The following is a 14,938-nucleotide window of genomic DNA, read 5'->3' on the forward strand; positions in this document are numbered from 1 at the left end:
AAGTTTAATATTATCATATTTTTCTAAACCAATTTTTAAAATAAGAATTTCCTATTCCTATTATTATATAAATCATTTTAGGGTTGTATATATTAGGTGATATATTAAACATTATATTCTAAGACAATTTATTTATGAAAGTTTTTAAAAAAATGCACATAAATCGTCTCAAGGTACTGAATTTCCCAAAATGAACGTAAATCATCCCAAGATAAGCAGGTTTACACGATTTTGCCCTAAAACACATTAGGATAGGACGATTTATGTACATCTCACAATACGTAGTAGCCTAACATGATTTATGTGCAACAAGCTAATGCACAATAAGTTGTGACGATTTATGCATATAATCAAACCCTCAATAGCTTCCCACAAGTAATGTTTTCAAAAGAGAACCCCATTGATAGCGAGGAAGGTATTGGAGAAAAGGAAAGCTAGGGAAGAAGACGGTCCACGACGGAGGAGGAAGAAGAATTCTTGGGGTCAACGGCGAAATAAGGCACGACCAAGTGAGTACCGGTGCACAGCGTAGCCAAACGCGGAGGGCGGCGACGGCAGCTGTGAATCATGGTGATGGAAGCGTCGGTGGGCGGCAGAGGGGGGAAGTTCGCAGCAGGGTCAGGCAAGGTAGGGGATAAGCAGTTTCAGTGAAAGATGGCAGAAAACGAGGGAGACATGTACCGATTGAATGGTATTATACACGTTGCAGGATTTATCTACGAAAAGGTCAGTTGCCAAACTTGTTTGTAATCTATATAGTTGATGATAGTAATATATTAAATTATCGTAATGTAATTTTTTAATGTAATTATCTTAATGTAATTTATATAGTTTGTAAATTAGTTATTTTTTAATATTTTAGGCTTAAAATGCTTAGGAATGTTGTGATTGTTGTAAGGTTAGGGGTGAATTTCCCTTTTAATATATATTTTTGTTGTTATTATGCGGTTGAATTGCAACTGTATATTCTTGTTTTATTAGCCAACTCGATGTGTTAGGAGCATTCGCAGGCAAAAGAAGATGATAATGCATGACCGTATAATGTCGTACCTAGATAGTGTCGGATTACTACCTATTGCATGGCTGAATGATTATTGGTTTAAGCTTGATGAGCCATTGATTAGTGCATTTGTGGAGCGATGGCTTCCCGAGACCCACATATTTTACATACCTTTTGGGGAGTGCACAGTAACTTTACAAGATGTGGCATATCAGTTCGGCCTCCCTGTTGATGGATTTGCAGTTAGTGGATGTCTCAACGAATTTGAGCAGTTGATGGAGGGGAAAAAGCCTGTATAGGTGTGGTTCGAAGAGTTATTTGGTGAACTTCCACCTGATGATTGTATTGATGAGTTCACCGTGTCGTTTTTCTGGTTTCAAAACAAGTTCAGAGTCATGCTAACTAATGCATCAGAGACCACGGTACAGGTTTATGCACGTCGTTACATTATGATGTTGTTGTCCACGATGCTTTTCAGGGACAAGTCTGGTACTAGAGTTCATTTACGGTGGTTTTCCTATGTTGCGGACCTCAACATACTCTGCAAATATAGCTGGGGTTCGGCCACTTTTTCCTGGTTGTATAGGTGTCCCTGTAGAGTTGTTAACTAGAATGTTAAGAACCTAGCTGGGTCACTAACATTACTGCAAGACTTGGATATTTTGGCGTTTTCCCACATTCAAGCCCAGAGGGTTTGACACTATTTTCTGGCCGCTTGCATCGAAGCGAGTACATTTCATGAATGAGATTTATAGTGCACTAGTTCATATACCTTTTTTCTAAATTTAATGCTTATCATTATGAATCTTCAAGGTGGGGTAGGTACCTGCCATCGTCAGACAAGAAGGGTCCTCGAGTCATTGCTACTCGACATATACTAGACAGGTTGAGTGTAGAAGATGTAAGTATAAGCTTCCATTACTTGCTTACGATTATACTGGTTTCTTGTTTATATTTATGTCATAATACTTGAGTTTCTATCTTGTGCAATCGCCATTAGTAAAGTACCTTCATACTTGCCATATAAAAGAGTACCATCGATAGATATCAATGGCTTGCAATACTTGAAGACCTCAACACATAGAGAAAACGTCCAAAACAATCAATGAAAAAACACCCTCGTTCTATCGACCGTATTATCAGCCCTAACAGGTGAAGTACACAATACTGCAGTAGTGCCAGACATATATATATCTGAACCCCAATGATCCACCTTAGAATCATGTTGTAAGAATTCTCCCAATTCTCATATATCTATGCAATTGCCTTCTACTTATCCATTCACACTTTTCTGTAATTGGGCTTGAAACCAAATTTTGATGAGACTGCATTCTGCAATGCTTTCACGAAAATTGATGCATCCGCCATGACCAACGATAGAATTGACGCATAGATGACATGATAATTGAGCTTCCTGTGATCGGTGGATATCTCTGTTGCAAGACATGTGTGCGGCCCATTGTATTTTCTAACTTTCTAGTAGCCTTTTCTCAGCCGCATAGTCATACGTATTAGCCAATTACATCCATTCCCAAAACCGCACATACCTTCTATGATACTTCAATTGATCGGACTCAAACACTTTATACTCAACATCCCAACGAATATTATAACTCTTCACTTTCAATACATCTTCTTCTTTGCTTTGGAACCACTGACCGATTTGAAACTCGTCTATGCCAAGCATACCAGCCCCGTCTCCATGAATAGCAGGGAGCTATTGATTTGGAAATGCATATTGATTCATTGCCTCAAGATCCAAATTAGAGAAGTATGGAGGGTACTGTTTTGTTTGAGAGCTTGACTGAGCTCGCGATCTCCTGACACATGTTGTGTCTTCCTCGCCATTGGTATCATCACCAATAATAGGTGGTTCTGAATCCAACCCATCATCGCCTATAGCCTCGACAAGTGGATCTCTATTTCTGACCTCCATGAATACCGGTGCATCATCCAATACAAGTGCTACTCTCATTGCAGCTGCAAGCTCTCCAAAGGTATGCACGTCACCCAATTCATCTACATTATTTGTTTGAACGGACAAATCTGCTACAAATGATGGAGACGAAACATGGACAATAACCTCATGACCAGTTAGAATGGCGCTAAAACTCCCTTATATCACACCGATTGGCGGATTCGAAGTAGATCCACTAGAGATACCCTCTACATCAATCATTATTGCAAACAACTCCATAGCGTCCAAATTTAAAAATCTAGCTTGACTGTGAAATATAACTTGTATGTCGTTATTGTCTAGAATCTCATATCTTCCAAACTTAACATAACCTTGCCTGAGTGAGATAGAAATTCGAAAAAAAAATACTTGCTTTACACGTTTTTTGTCGCACTTTCCTAATTTCTGTAATGTACTATTTTTTAAATCCATCAAACTCATTGACAGATTTACAAACACATCAATCTGCTTTTTACTAGAGAATGTAACACCCCTCATTTGTGTTTTTATCAATTTTTTCGGCGATGAACTAGCAAAAACACACTCTTAGCCATCTCTCCCAAAAACTCTCAATTCATGTATGGCTCATTATACACCAAACTCATTTATTTATAGGCTCATTATTTTCATAAATCGTCCCAGAGTCTTGAGCTTTATGTATCTACACGTAAATCGTCACAAGATCTTGAAGGTTCGCCTCCAACACATAAATTGTTACAAGGTGTTGTGGTTTAGGTTTGAATGTAAATCGTCTCAGGGTGTTCTGAGTTAAGAGATAAAAGTGTAAATTATCATATGTGGAGACGATTTATGTTTATTTAGAAAGCTCAGTATCTTAGGACGATTTATGTGTATTTTTTTTAAAGATTTTTAGCATAAATGATTCTATGGTGTAATATTTATTATATTATCTAATATACACAATTTTAGAATGATTTATACATTAATAAAAATAAAAAATTCACATTTTAAAAATTAGTTTAGGAGAATCTGATAATATTAGATTCTCTTTATTTTATTTAAATAAAAAAACCACAAATAACTAATTAAGTACCATGCATGTACCCTTTTTATCATATGAAAAATGCAAGTGATTTAGTTGGTGGAGCGAATCCGATGAATTTGGTTTATATAAATGGTCAATTATTAAAATATCTAATTTGCTTAAATATTTTGTGTTTGATGATATTCAAATCCTACCTGATATGGCGAAGCTCAGCCCGTATAACTTATATCAATGTCATAATTCACAATATGAAACTACATTTATATTAAAAGAATTTAATTTTAATAGACCGATCAAAATATAAAAAAAATACAATTATTTACTTAAATTTATATATTTAATAAATAAATAAATAATAATAAGTTAAAACATAATTATTTTTACTAATTTAATAATATATAATTAGTTATATGTGCAACGTTTTTTTATACCAACAATTCATGAAAATCAAATTGTATCTTATTAAAATTATTACATTCTCTGGTATTTAATAGAATATTAACTAACTTGACCTACCCCGGAAATTAAAATATTTGGATATTTCAGATTGCATATCAGATCTATAAAAGGACATACTCGTATGTTGAGATGTTAATAGTGTACAACACTAATTTATGTAACGCAGGATGGAAGACATAATAATAATAATCGTACGGTGGAAGATGAGGAGTTGACATTAGAGTCCAAAGATAAGAAACTGAAAGCTGAGCTGCTTATGGTGGTGGGGATAACCTGATAAGTGCCAATGATAAAGTAGAATAAATCATTACAGATCAATTCACCTTTAATTTAAAAAAGAGAACTATTTAAATAAAGAGGCCAAAAATATATTTTTATAAAAATATTTTGTATAAAATTATAATTTATTTATTTGGTCATATTAATATTTTTACAATATATCAAAATCTAATTTTATAATTTATCATTATATATATATATATAAAATCTTCATTAGAGTACTCACACCTTTAAAAAATATCAACGAATAGATGATAAATATATAAATAGCTATATCAATAAATAATGTAAATGCAAACCTATTTAGGTTTAAATTTATTTTATTTTATGTGTATGTATGAAAAAAATTATTTTTATTTTTTAGTTTTGATTTATATAAAAGTTTATTTAATTTAAATATTTAATTAGTTTTTGTAATTTTAGTTCATTAGAAAATTGATTCATATAAAGCAAAATTTAAGTCTGAATAAAATAAAAATATTTTCTCCAACAAAAAACAATTTTGATTCTAGAAAAATGTTATTTTGGTAGTGTTTTAGTCCCTATAAATTTTGATAATTTCGTTTTAGAAAGAAGAAAGCACTATTTTAAAAGAGTTAAAATCAGGTTATCATAGCTTTTAAGAATTTGTTATCATAATATACCGAGTAACTTATTGTGATGTAGTTGTAGTAATATTGATATTTGAATGTAAACAAATATATACCGAGTAACTTATGATATCATAATATGTAGAGGAATATATGATATATTTACGAAGTTTACTAGGTAAATATTAAAAATAAAAAAAACTCGTAATAGTATCATATATCTTTTAAAATTTATTTCTGTTAGTTGGAGTTAAATCCCAAAATGATCTCTGAGATTGATGTCATGCACTAAAATCGTTCATGAGATTCTAATTGCACTAATTACGTCCTTGAGATTGACAAAAGTGCACCATATTAGTCCCTGACCCATTTTTCATTAACGACGTGATGACATGTCTTGATGACGTGGATTTTAAGTGACACGTGTCACTCCATGATTTGGCTACATATAATGATATGATAATGTGGTGACTAGTGACACGTGGCATACTGATGTAAATGGTTGTGCCACGTGTCACAATGTTATTTGGCCACATATCCGTTTGTGCCACGTGTTGCAACGGTATTCGTCCACGTGTCGTTCATTATATCATCATTGTAGATGCACCAAATTAGTCCATCACTTTGCATTAAGTGACTCATTTTAGTCCCTGAAATTAAATGTCGTGCATCAAATTAGTCCCTTCACTAATTTTTCTTATTTTTTTTTAAATTTAAAATTTTCAATATCTTGGATGCACTAATTTCATTTCTATTTTTTCATATATCGTTTAAATACAAGTGTTTTCATAAAAAAGTTTAAGATTTTAGTTTTAATTATATAATTTTTTTAATAATTTAATATTGGTAAATTTTGTAATATATAAGTATGTTATTATAAAAAAAATTATATAATTGATTAGACACATTTTTTTTCATAAAAAATATGTGTTTTTAACAAAAAATCAATAATTAAAATAAACATCTTTTTTTGTTTTTATGAAATACACGTTTTTGTTATGTGTAAATGAGCTAGATTGAAGGCGCTTCAAGCATCCTCACTACCATCTTCGACCTCTGCAGTCTAGACAAAAGAGGTCGAAGATGATAATGAGGGAAGCTTGAGATGCCTTCATGTCAACTCCAAAATGGCGGTAAGAGGTATCCACAAGAGAAAAAATATTTTATAAAAGCACTAAAAGAAGTCGGAGATGGTAGTGAAGGTGCTTGAAATGTCTTCACGGTTTCACGTCAACTCCAAGTCGGCAGATAGAGTATTCGCAAGAGAAAATTTTTTTATAAAAGCACTTTTATTTGATTAACATGTGAAAAAATAGAATTGAAATTAATGTATTAAAAAATATTAAAAATTTTGAATTTATAGAAAAAATGAGAAAAAACGGGTGAAATGACTAATTTGGTGCATGACATTCAATTTCAGGGACTAAAATGAATCACTTAATGCAAAGTGAGGGACTAATTTGGAGCATCTACAATGATGACATAATGGACGACACGTGGACGAATATTATTGCAACACGTGGCACAAACGAACACGTGGCCAAATAACATTGTGACACGTGGCACAACCATCTACATCAGCATGCCACGTGTCACTAGTCACCACATCATCATATCATTACACATGGCCAAATTATGGAGTGATACGTGTCACTTACAGTCCACGTCATTAAGCCATGTCATCACATCGTTAATGGAAAATGGATCAGGGACTAATATGGTGCACTTTTCTCAATCTCAAAGACGTAATTGGTGCAATTGAAATCTCAGGAATGATTTTAGTGCACGACACCAATTTCAGAGACCATTTTAAAGTTTAACTCCTGTTAGTTGTTGTCCCCAAATGGCATGTGTGTTTGGAGCTATTGCTCTAGTTCTCTAACCATATATAATCATTAATCATCACCGTCCAGTCCCACAACACCAACACCAGAAGATTAAAAAATAAAAAGTTGAAAAAAAAAACAAAAAAATCCCAGAAATATAACAATAGGCTAATCTTGTTCAAGAATGTAATGCCGCATTGCTGCCACACTTCAAATTTTAAAATGAGACTAGGGGTGGCAATGGGTAGGGTAGGGTAGGGTTTAGAGTCAACCTTAACTCTACCCGCGGGTTAAAAATATTTCAACCCTAATTCTATCTGCTCTTAATTCGCGGGTACCCGACCCTACCCGTAGGTTACAAAAAAATGCAACGTTATTATATAACTTGATGACAATTTAAAATAGAACTGACTTTTATGTAAAAAAAGTTTATTAAATTATCAATTAATGATCTTCTTTTAATGACTAAGAATATTTTGTATTTAGTGAGAAGTCTTTAGTTCAACATCTACTTAAAATATATTTTTATATAAGTATATAACATATACATATATAGGGTGCGGGTTGGTCGGGTAGAGTTGAGACTCAACCCGCACCCTATCCGACCCGCACGAAAATCCTACCCGCACCCTACCCTACCCGCTGCGGATCAGGTTGGCAACCCTACCTGACTGGGTGGGGTCGGATTGGATACCCGCGGATAGGGTACATATTGCCACCCCTAAGTGAGACTTCTGAACAGATTTAGACAAAGTATAAATTACCCTATCTAATTATAATGGTATAATAGATGAAAATTCACATATAATTATATTTATGTAAAATTAATTTTTAAAATATTAAATAATTTAAAATATTATTATCAATTAAAATATTATTGTGTTTGTATAAATTTAATATTTTAAATTTATGATACTCTTATGAGTTTTATTTATTTTTAACAACAACAACATACGAGCAATATGCAAATTTTTTTTTTTTTATGTTCAAGAATGTGACTATCATAAAATCTATCAATGCTTTCTAAACCCAATTAGCAAGAGTTTTCTTTTTCCTCCTCCCAAGATTATGTTATTTAGTTATTTTACAGAAAGCTCTGTGGTCAACCTTGTTTTGTGTAGATTGAATTTGTAATAAAAGAAAAAAGTTAATAAAGTTTTATCTATTATATATCTCTCATTTTATAATTAAAATGTATCATATATTATTTTTTTATTGTAATGAGAATTAAATCTTTTTCTTCAAAATTAAGGAATTTTTTTCTTCTCTTTATTAATTTTACAACCAAAATGTATCACATGCCACTCTCTCATTATAATTGAAATTAAATTTTTTCCTCCAAAATTAAAGAATTCTTCCATCCTCCTTACTAATTTTACAACCAAAATGTGCCATATGTCACTCCCTTGTTGCAATTGAAATCAAATCTTTTCCTCCAAAATTAAAGAGTTCTCCCCTCCTCCCTCTTCCTTTCTCTATTTCTCTCATTCCTTTAACCACTCTATCTATTTTATATATCATTATCAATATCAATGACTAATTACTAATTTGACAATCAAAATGTACAACATGACATTCTTTAATTGCATTAAAATTAAAATTGAAATTGAAATATACCTATATTATGTATCATATATTACTATCTAATTTAATAATCAAATGTGTCATATGACACTCTTTTATTAAAATTGAGAAAAAATATTTTTTTTCAAAATTAATAAACTCCCTTCCTAAATTCTCTCATCTACCTCTCTCCATTTTTCTATTTCTCTCTAATATTTTTACTCTATATATAATTTATATTTTATATTAGTAATTTGACAAATCAAAATATGTCATTCAATATTTTTTACAATTAAAATAAAATTTTTTCTTCCAAAATTAACAAACTCTCACTCTCACTCTCACTCTCATTCTTCATCTTTACCTTTCTCTCTCTTTTCTCTCATTCTCTATTTTTTCTATCTTTCTTTTCTATAGAAAACAAAATTAACAAAATAATATAATTTAAATAAAAAATTATTATTATTGTTATTATATACATAGTTTTTTTAGTTTTTTATTTAGTTTTAAATTTTCACCGCTTATCTTTTTAATTTATATTTTCATTTCTCTTCTTTCAAATATTTATTACATATAATTTGGAGAGAATACTAATGTTATAATTAAAAGTTAGAATCAAGATTCAATTGTTTTAAAAAAATTAATTTTGAGTTAATTTTATAACTATCAGTATAATTTTTTATGCTAACATCTAATTATATTTTTATATACATAGAAAAAAAAATATTATTTTTAAATAGCAAACACAAAAATTAATTATTTTTATTTGTATAACAGACTTAACAGTTAATACCTAATTAAATGTAAAAGTATACACGTTAAATTGTTTTAAATTTTAGATAATGAATATTAAAATTAATTATTAATAAAAAATTAGACTTTTTCATATAAAAATAATAACTAAAAATCTTATTATTTAATTTTTTATCTACAAATACCTTGGTTATTTTAGCTAAAATTTTTTATCAACCTATAATTTTTTTTGTAAGAATAATTTGATTTTATAAATTCTTTGTATCATACATAATCTATACTATTAAAATAAAGTAGACCGTAATTTTAAAAAATTTATATTCTCGTAATATTATTACGAATAAAAATACTAGTATGCTTAATACACCAGACATGGGGGTAAGGTTTAGTGTGAAGTGAGTAGCTGGCACACACACCGAACACGGTTGCGCTGTGGCTCCCTCACTCACCGTTAGGTGGACGGCACCGCTCACTACCCACCCATTCACGCGCCTTCAACATTTTTCAATTACTCAATATCCGCTCCCTCAACATTTCCTACCAACAATTTTTTGTTTTTCAAACCGTAGTCTATATAGTAATTAGAAGTGTTTAATGTCGCATTAACACTAATTATGTGGTTATTCTTATTCATGCAGCATTAAATTACTTTCTATTTGATCTTATTACCGTGAATTTTACTATAACTATTGATTATAGTAGCTACTATGAGATTTTGTCACATTAAAATTAAAACTAAAATTAAAATTAGATTTTTTATTATTTGATAATATATTTTTATTTTAAAGAATTTATTATCAAATAAAAATTATAAAAATAATTTTAGTATAGGTTTTAAATATTATCAATATATTATCTTTTTTTTTGGTATTCAATATATTATCTATTAAGTGCTTTAATAATTTGTTATAGCTTCACTCAAGGATTTTTTTTTTTTGAAATAAATAAACAAACATTATTTTCAAAAACAATTATTTCAACTTTAAATATTAGGATACTTTTTTTTTGTAGTTTAGGGCAAGTTCGCCAAACTCTCGACAAACTCCGTTATTTTCATAGAGTTCGCCGCACCTTCGGCGAACTTCACATAGGCATCGCCAAATAAAAGCATGGCTGTTGGAGAACCGAGTTCAACACCAATATTTCATTCTTCTCATTAGTTCTCATCTTATTATTATTTTTCTACAATGTTTACAAATCCGTTGTTATCCATTCATTATGATGGTGAAATAGTGTATGATGAAGAAAATTCTATCGTTTTTAAGTCTGGACAATTAATAATTACGTACATGACACCAGAAATTAACAGTCTAATAGCTTTGAAAAATTTGGTATTGCATTCTGTTGGACAACAACACGCGAAAAGAATGAAAAAAATTTATTACAGATATCCGACAACCGTTGTAGACGGCACTTTGTTTTAAAAAAGGTATGTTACAGTTGTCTTTGTTATTTAGTTATTATTTTTATTAGACCATGATTTTGCCATGATTTTGAGAATTTTTTCTATTGCTTTGAATTAGGTATCGATTACGTGACGACGATGATGTATGTCTGATAAGGTCGTGGCACAACCGATGGACAAATATTCATCTGTTGAAATTATTCGTGTTTCTAGTGGAGTTAGGTGGACGAGGATCATCTGCGGATATTGTGGATGATAGTCCGTTAAGTGGAGCTGTTAGAAGAAATATTAGAAGGACGATGGTTAATCTAAATATGCCACCTAAAGGTAGTCAAGAAGGGTCAAACGTTGACCTTCCTAATGCTGTCATGATGTAAGATAATGAGGAAAGTCATGAGGGTTCTGCTATCAGGGATCCGATAATAGATTGATTTACGAGTTTTGTCGTGATGGTATAGAATTCCTCAATTGAATGAATTCTCGTTGCAAGTATAGTTCTACAACAACAAATAATACTCCCAATAAAAAATTTGGTTTTGTCACAGATACAAACCCCAAATAAGAATTAACCGAAGTATTTAGACTCCGGATCATCTCACGAAGATTGCAATGAAGTGGTCAATTATTGGCTATGAAAATGCAAGGGGGGTTTGATTTTGTATTTTTGCAAGAAAATAAAGGGCAAGAAAAATTAAATGACAAGAAAGTAAAATGATGGGAACTAATAAAATAAAGGGAAAGAACTCTTGGCTAGACATAGGTAATTTGAATCACTATCCTTGTCAACAAATCAAATATTGATAATTATGAGGAACCAAACACATTAGGTCTACTCACTATAGCCTTAAGTACGTAATGTCTACTCCTAGACTTGGAGTACGTCAAATGGCTTGATCAACATCAATCCATAAGTCCCAACCTAGCTACTAATCAACTTAGTAGTAGGGTAGAGTCAATGGTTATCAAATTGATCCCCAAGGGTTCTAGAATTACCAATTCAATGAAGGCCAAGGACTCAAGATCACTCAATTCCCTTAGCCTATGCCAAGAGTAAAGGAAACTACTCAAAAATTATAGGAAACATTTTATCAAATACCTATTGTGTAAGAAAAGTAAACATCATAAAATGCAAGAATTAAAGGAAACCCATAACCAACATGAGTGAGAAATTAACAATAGTAAGCAAGATCAACATAAAAGAAGCATAGAAACATGAAAATTGCATTAAAAGGAGATTAGATCCAACAATGTTCATCAACAAGCAAGAAAGCAAAATGAGAAATTAACATTACAATTAAGAAAATCAAGATGTAAAAATGAGAAATTGTAAAAGAAACAAGATGAAATCAAGTAATTAATTCAAGATCCTAGACAATTTAACCTAATCCTAACCTAGTTCTAGAGAGAAGAGGGAGCTTCTCTCTCTAGAAAACTAACTAAAGGCTCATGTTGACTAACTAATTGCTCCCCCTTTGCTTGGACTTCAATTCTGCATGAAATACACTCAGAAACAAGTTGGATTTGGGCCTGGGCAGCTCAGAAATCGCCCCCAGCATTTTGCCTTTAAGTGGATCACGTGAGAGTATCGGCGCATACGCGCCATGTGCGCGTGCGCGTCGATTGGCTGTTTCTTCATCTGCGCGTACGCGTCATGTACGCGTGCGCGTCTCTATGCGAAACCACTTCTGCGCGCGCGTCTAGTGCGCGTGCGCGCCCATCGATGCATTCCCAATTCTTGTTTCTTCATGTATTCTCCACTTTATATGCTTTTCTCCTCATTTCTTCCATCCAATACTTGCCTTATGAACCTGAAATCGCTCATCAAACACATCAAGGCATCGAATGGAATTAAAGTGAGTTAAAATCACCAATTTAAGGGCCTAAAAAGCATATTTTCACACTTAAGCACAATTCAATGGAGAATTACAAAACCATGATATTTCATTGAATAAATGTGGGAAAAGGTGATAAAATCCCCTAAAATAAGCACAAGATAAACCACGAAATCGGGGTTTATCAAATCTCCCCACACTTAAACTAAGCATGTCCTCATGCTAAAATCAAGAAAGAAGCAAAGGGGTATCAACATTTATTCAATGCAAGCTAACCAAATGCAATCTATCTATATGCAACCTATTTACATGAATGCAATGGCTCAGTCAAAATAAATCAATCTCCAAGAATACATATGCAAGCACAAGGGCTAAGGCAATGGCAATCAAAGCAAACCACAATTGGATTGAATCATTGAAAGATTTTACAAACTTGCAAAAAAAGATGATCATGGGTGGAAACATGTAATTGAGCGATCGAACCCTCGCCGGATGTGTATCCACTCTAAGCACTCAAGTGTATGGGGTTGATTCACTCAATTCTCCCCTAATCATGCTTTCTAAGATTTGTCTTTCATCTAACAATCAACAATTACTTTATGCATTCATACAAATATCATGAGAACTTTCCCATAGGTTGTAATGGGGCTAGGGTCAAGGTAGGATGCATATGGTCAAGTGAGCTTAAGATTTGGATCTTTGATTAACTTAAACTTCACACCTAACCTATGACAACCTATACAATTCTAAACAACCTAGTTATCCATTCTTCACTTTTCTACACACTCATGCATTTCCTTTAGATCACTACACATATGCTTTGATTATTATTGAACTTCTCCTTGGGGCATTTTTGTCCCCTTTTTATTGCAATTTTTTTAACTAAAATATGTGCAAGAGCATCAATGCATATGGTTTACATATGATTAATATATGAGTGTGTATCCAATTCCCAAGATTTTCACACAACTACAAAACATGCTTTCGTCTCTAACCCAATGTGCCCAATTTCCCAAAAATCAAGTAATGGACACTCTCACTAGCTAATCAAAGATCCAAACGAAGGACATTTATTATTTTTCACTTAGGCTTGTAATGTGCTACACTTATGAACAAATGGGTTAAGCATAGGCTAAAATTGGTTAACAATGGAAGATAAAAGGTAAGCTATTTGGGTAAGTGAGCTATTTGAACAATGGTCTCGATCATATAAATGCATGTATACACAAAATAATGGACATAAAGAATCAAACAAATCAAAGATTACACTCATAGGAAGAGAATAATGCATACAAGAATGAAAATAAGTGGTCATATGATGTAACCACACAATTAGGTTCAAAACTCACATGCTTGTGTTCTTTGCTCAAAGCATGATCCACAAAGTGTATAATCCAAGCAAGTCCTAAAAAAAAATTTTCAACTGATTGGGGTGGTGCCCTAGAAATGGATTTCTTGAAAATTTTTCATCATATTGACTAAGCCTATTCTAATACAATGTTGTGATTTAGAAAATTTTAAAAATTTTAAAAATTTTCCCCTAGTTTACCCCCTTTTCAATCAAAACACATCTCTTATACAAAAAGGGTCAACTAGGTTTTAATAATCCAAAATACTTTTCTAATCACAGTCAAAAGCCAAAATGCAATATATAATAATAATAATAATAATAATATTAATAATAATAAAAATAAAAAAAGGTGCACAACAACCAAAATAAGGGTATCCACAATAGCGAATATGTACAGTAATCCCAAAATGATCTCAAAGATAAAGTGCAAAGATAAAGTACGAAATGAAATAAAGTAGCAGAAACTAGAGGATAAATGTCTGAAAGTTCACCACACAAATGCAATACACCGGTCACGAACGGTGACCTCCCCACACTTTAGGATGAAGCATCGTCCTCGATGCTACTGTTGAAGCACGGGCTGGGGTCAACAGTCACGCTGGGCTGTGGCTCAGGCTCAGGCTGTGGCTGTGGTACTGGTTGCGAGTCCTCAGGTGGCTGCTGAACCTCTGTGGTGGCCTGTGTCTCTGGGGGTGCCTCCTGCTGAGTCGGCTCCTCAACATGCTCCTCCTCCTGATCCTGCTCATCGGAGGCGGGAGAGTCTGGGAGCGGAGGTAGCTCGATGCCCTACGATACAAACACCTGGTCTATGCGATCGAGACGTCGCATGATGCGACGCTCGCTGCGCTCCATGAAGCGAAACAGGCGCTGTACAAGCAGGTATGTCGGCTCAGGTGCTGGCGGTGGTGGCATAGGTG

This window comes from Arachis hypogaea, chromosome 13, assembly GCF_003086295.3.
Source record: "Arachis hypogaea cultivar Tifrunner chromosome 13, arahy.Tifrunner.gnm2.J5K5, whole genome shotgun sequence".
Classification (NCBI taxonomy): Eukaryota; Viridiplantae; Streptophyta; class Magnoliopsida; order Fabales; family Fabaceae; genus Arachis; species Arachis hypogaea.